The sequence below is a fragment of the Vespula vulgaris genome, chromosome 16, assembly GCF_905475345.1.
Source record: "Vespula vulgaris chromosome 16, iyVesVulg1.1, whole genome shotgun sequence".
Taxonomy (NCBI): Eukaryota; Metazoa; Arthropoda; class Insecta; order Hymenoptera; family Vespidae; genus Vespula; species Vespula vulgaris.
In genome coordinates, this window is record NC_066601.1 from 4,177,576 (window position 1) to 4,183,205 (window position 5,630).

The following is a 5,630-nucleotide window of genomic DNA, read 5'->3' on the forward strand; positions in this document are numbered from 1 at the left end:
CAGGCAAAATAAGATCGGTCGAAAGTTCATTGGCCTACTTGACGAGAAATTCGTTCCCATAAATATCATTCGGACGATATAATGGTCATTGTTTGCTAATAACAATTCGCCGAGATGTACGGATTTGATTCGAACGACAGTCCATTCAAAATCGTTTCCTTTTACTGTCATGATACACGGAAATCGAAGAATTTCTACAAATAAGTTCTACACGTTCACATTTTCCGTTTGATCCATTTCCTCTGCTATCTTTCAACCGGCTGAATTCTTGGTGCATGCACACGCATACACATATACGACACGAGTATGAAACTTTTCAGCAAGAACGTCGACCCATTTCGCTCGACGTCCCGTCTCGTTCCGGTTGCGTTTCCACGACAGTCCGTAATCGTCGAGAGTCGCCCCCTTTAAAATATCGCCTTACCTTGGGCACACATACACATACGCGCACACACAGCATCGACGATGTCAAAAACAAAGCCGTTCGAAATAAAGAACGGCGATGCATTCTCAAAACCGTGGACAAAACTCTGATGATGACGGTGAAATACTAAAAGGAAGTAAAAATATGATACACACACATACGTGTTACTGGATACTCGTAATTCGATATGATCGTACAATCAAACTATATTAATCAACTCGTTCACCTTTTCGTTCAGTTCACGATTCAAAAACGTAACTCTGCTACTTCGTCGGAAAAAATCGAAGGAATACGCGCGTGTACGCGGATGTTAACGGCGTTGATTGGTAATCTTGACTATTGGCAAGAGAAAGGGTTTACATAGATTGCGAGCTAGCAACGCCATACACTCGTTGCCATAGAATTCCGTCTATTCGCGATCCATCCAGAACATTCAAATTATTCGGTTTCTCTTACCGCACTGATATCCAAATTGCGGACACCAGGAGTAGAAGCGCGGTGCCAGACTCAGAATCCCAGAACAGAAACCGTCTCGAATATCTTGCCGTTACGCGGAAACCACAAAACGCGCGTTCTACTAAGAGCCTTGGCATGTACAACTTCCTCTCCTCTCAACACGCCTATCCTATCTTATTCCACTCACGAGACTCATGACACGCTAAGTTTGTTAAATCAAGGAATAAAAGGGTTTTAGAATCTGGCCAAAACGTTTTCTACGAACGAATGTTATTTATAAAAGAACTAGTCCCGTTGCGAAGTAACTGTTGGGAGTATACTTACTAGATAAGAAACTTAGCGCAGTTTCGATTTTAAGAATTGGAAGCCAGCTTCGAAATGACTCCATTCGTTTTCTTCGCGTTGATCTTCAGCTGCGCATCTCTGTGCCAAATAGTAAAGCGTTGTTAAATTAGTTGCACTTAGTATTATACATTAAACGTAAAATTGTTTCGTAGTAATCGTTCGTATTAGAAACTAACTTGTTTATTTGAAAACAAACGGACACCGGTGGTCTCTTCGTTCGCTTTGTACATATCAATTCGTATCATTCTTTTTCACGTTCTGTCCAAGACGACGCATATTACCTCTTTCCATCGTACTCGTCAAAAGAGATCTAATCTTGTTCACAGAGGACGTCAAACTCGTAGCATGTCCGAGCGTGTAAATCGAAATGACGACGAAAAGTGGACGTTCTTACAGAACCCTCCGAAGCTTTGCCTTTGTCGACCAACGTGCATGTAAATCGACTGTTTAACTCAACTGGTACCCCTAATTTCGTAATTCATTTACATGCTTAACGCACAAAGCCGCTTCATACTCGTGAAAGTTCGAGCGTACGATGAATACGCAAGGACAAAGAAACGAAGATAGACTATAATGGGGATAGAGAAAGTCTTGTTGGTAGAAAGAAGATAGACAAATGGACAAGGAGAAGGAAGTTAGAGAAAGAGAGAATGAGGTTGACCTTTCTAGTACGGTTAATGTACAAGGAGTGACTGTAAATAAATTAGCCGTTCTCATGAGCAAACTCGAGAGAAAACAAACGCGGAAGATCAAGGACCTTTCTTTCTCCGTTTGAAGGTTGGAATATTATTCCCAAGGATTTTCCGAGAAATATCAAATTTGTTTACCTTGGACGTATGTTTGATCTTTTTCTACGTTTCGAAATTATTCATTACAATTAAACGAAAACGTATTGTTTCAAAAAGAAACAGCTTTCGCGGAATGATGTCACTCGAAATTCTAAACAACGAAAGCTCGAATTCTAGAAATTATAACTTCAAAACTATGAGTAACTTCTCGAAAACGTCAGAAACCGAAGCTACTCACGCTCACCTGTATTTCAAACTAGCTCGTTAAACCATACACGAAAATTTCGAGTTTGCTCGAACGAAGTAAGTACGACTGTCGATCATCGAGCAGCCTAATGTCAGTTTCGAGTACTTACACGGGATAAACTTGGAGAGGATCCGATTTTCATTCGCACTCGATTTCATCTCGAAACTAATTCCGCCCTCGAAAGGATAAACTTCGATGATGTTCGGCCTTACGTAATATCCACTTAAGGTCTTAAACTCGTATCTAATTTAAACGTAAATTATAAACGAGTGTCGAGAAGTAAATTAAAAAATATATGTATTGGATAAACGTAATAAAACTTTTGATTTTTAAAGTATTTTCGAACGCGTCTTCGCGTCTCTGCATCCCGACAAGAACTGACTCATCGATGATACATACTAGCTTCAACGTTTGACTATTGGAACGAGCGTGTACCTTGTAAATAAACAAATAAATGAAACGAACGAAAAGTCGAATGTTTTCTTTTTTCACGACCTTTCTCACGACTTTGAAAGGAGAAAGAGAAGGGAGATCGATGATTCAACCTTGGATCTTCTCGTTCAAACGTATAACGTTAATTCTGTGAACGCCAAAGGATAGAGTTAATTTATCAAGTCGAAACTTGGAAACTTTTCGATCAGTCCAACAACGCGATTCGATGATCAGAAGCGAGCTTACTTCTTCAAATTACGATTTCTCAATCGTTGAAACTAGAAATTCTCTTTTAGTTTTCTTTTCCTCTCTGTTTATTTGTTTTCTTTTTCTATTTGTTTCTTCTAAATTCGTTTTCAATTTTTGTTAAATACATTTTTAATTTCGCTCGTGCAAATTTCATCAAGGCTAGAAGATTTCTTGATAAAGTGAACTAGCACGTTTATTAAAATTTCAAACTATATATATAAAGAAAAAAGAAAAAATCTTTTTAAAGAAAGCAGCAGTATATAGGATGAGTAATCATTGGTTTTCACATTTTTATGCTAATTCGAGGACGCTCTTCGAGAAGCAGACAATAGTGAGAAAGTTTATCTCCCAGTACGAAAATATTTTGTCGCCCCTGCCTAATAATTAAGCTATGCATAAAGAAAAAGAGAAAAAGATGGAGGAAAAGAGAGAGAGAGAGAGAGAGAGAAAGAAGAAGAGAATATAACGGAGCGACGGAGCCATTCGCATAGTTGAGATAAATCGATAAACCAACTGGTGGTTAAAACGCATCGAAACGTTTGCCTTTCCGCCCTGCCATTTTTACTCTCTACGAAAACACGGAATTGTTTTCACTCAATTTTCAAATACATATGAATTCCGTTCGGAAAACCACCAAGACTATATGGTGATATATGTATGCATATAAATACCGTGTGTTTCTAAAATGATGGTACGCAACATTCGAAGAAAAGAAATCAATAAAATTTCATATCAAACATATGGACCTTTGAAACTTTAATACGTATTTTACATTAACGTATTGTCATGATAATTTCTTAAAAAAAAGAAAGAAAGAAAGAAAGAAAAACAAATACATTTATTTCATATCGACTGGTCAGTCTAAAAAAACCATGAATAATCTTAACTAAATTCGATTTATAACAAATTAGATATTATTTATCAGATATTATCGACAATCACAATTCGAAGATATAAAATATGTTTCTACGTTTCGTCTGGTATCATTTTAGAAACACCCTGTACACAATACACGTACATATCTAGCTAAGTACGTAGATACATACATATTTTCGTTGGGTGAGACAACGTCAGGAAATTAAGCGGGTGGTCTCAAGGGTGACATTTCGTACTTCAAACTTCTGCCAAGCGAAACTTTTCTCGACATTGTACTTAGATTTATCTCTTCCGAAGTGTCGAACTGCTTTCGAGAGAGAGAAAGAGAATGGGATAGAACTAAAGTAAAGGATAGAGGGAGGGGAGGAGAGAGAGAGAGAGAGAGAGAGAGAGAGAGAGAGAGAGAAAACGTACTTTGAAAGCTAGGAGAGGCATCGAGGCTGCCGCGGTCAGAAATAAATTATTGCCGACCGTGACTAGTGTACAAACATCGCATTCTCAAGATAAAAGGGCTAGAGTACACCGCGAGAAGATCGTGATGTATGATGTAACAAAAAAATAAGAACAAAAAGAGAAGAGCAAGAATGAAAAAAATAAAAATAAAAGTAATAAAAAAAAAATGAGAATAAGAAGCAAGAACAAACGTTCCTAAAACTTTAATTCTCTGGTAGAGGCCTGGGTCATCTTAACGTTCCATTGTTACATTTATATACTCTTTTCAACTTTCTTTATTTCTTCTGAAAAAAAAAAAAACTTGTAGAAAAACAAAGCTCTCGGAAAAAGAGAACGAATCTGTTACGTTCACGATTATTACACAAGCTACCCTCTATTTCCTACATTTGTTCCTTCCTGTCAATAGATTTAAATAATATAAATTAGCTTCGAATTTGAGTGGACGACGTTTCCATTACATTTGCATATTTTTAAAATTGAAATCTATCGTTTCTATATCGTCTTCTGTATATCGTTTCATTCTCACTCCAACCAGTAACTGTAGCTACGATTTTATATAGCAATGGGAACATTCGTATGCGTTCGTCGCAAGGAAGAAGGAGAGATATAGGAAAAAAGAAAAAAAGAAGAAAAAAATAATAAAATAGAAAAAGAAAAAGAAAGAAAGAAAGAAAAAAAAGGGAAGGCAACATAAGAAGAAAGGAAAATACAAGAAGGAAAACTTTCGTATTGGGTTTTGTACCTTAAATACGTTCCTTTGTTTCCACGTTAAATAAGATTTTGTCGTGGGAGAGCGTGGCTCGATTTCAAAGATCATCTTCGCTGGAAAAATTCAATTTCAGCGTTACACCCATGGAAATATTTCCTCTCCCTGAGAAAACGTAAAAGAAACGTTGACTATCAAACCATCTTTAGGAACTTATCGCTGACGTTTCTTCCTGAGTAATGATGTAATAATGGAAAGACGATTATTATTATTATTATTATTATTATCATCATCATCATTTTTATTATTATTATTACTATTATTATTATGTCAAATTTAAAGAGTATTACCCGCGTGATAAAGAATGCCATAGACGGGTAGGTAAGATCTTTTGGTGAAATAAAAACAAATCTCCTGAGAGACTCCATCTTTCTTCGTTCAACTCATTCATATTTACTAAAAGAACCTACTTGCTTTTTTCTTGTTCTTTTAATCTCTTTACGTCGGAAAGTTCAACGATTACGAATCGCTTAACTCATCATTTATTTAACAACTTTTCAAAAAATAAGAGTACAAAAAAAATCGAGAGAAAAGAGAGAGAAAGAGGAAGAGGAAGAGAAGAAGAGAAAGAAAGGGAATAGTAAGTGAACGAAA

The 5,630-nt window shown here is 36.6% G+C and overlaps 1 protein-coding gene across 3 annotated transcripts in view; it reads right to left on the reverse strand.

The window, feature by feature from the left end:
* Positions 1 to 5,351, reverse strand: part of LOC127069703 (leucine-rich repeat-containing protein 24-like) — a 152,976-nt gene extending 147,625 nt beyond the window's left edge. The window contains exons 1-2 of one of the 3 annotated variants that reach the window (XM_051007023.1): positions 1,402 to 1,690; positions 1,205 to 1,303 (exon numbers count right to left, since the gene is read on the reverse strand). The gene's annotated coding sequence lies outside the window, so the exon portion shown is untranslated. Of the gene's footprint in view, positions 1 to 880; positions 1,179 to 1,204; positions 1,304 to 1,401; positions 1,691 to 5,012 lie in introns of those variants that run through there. The other 2 variants (XM_051007024.1, XM_051007025.1) reach the window with 2 other exon arrangements.
* Positions 5,352 to 5,630: the final 279 nt, after the last annotated feature.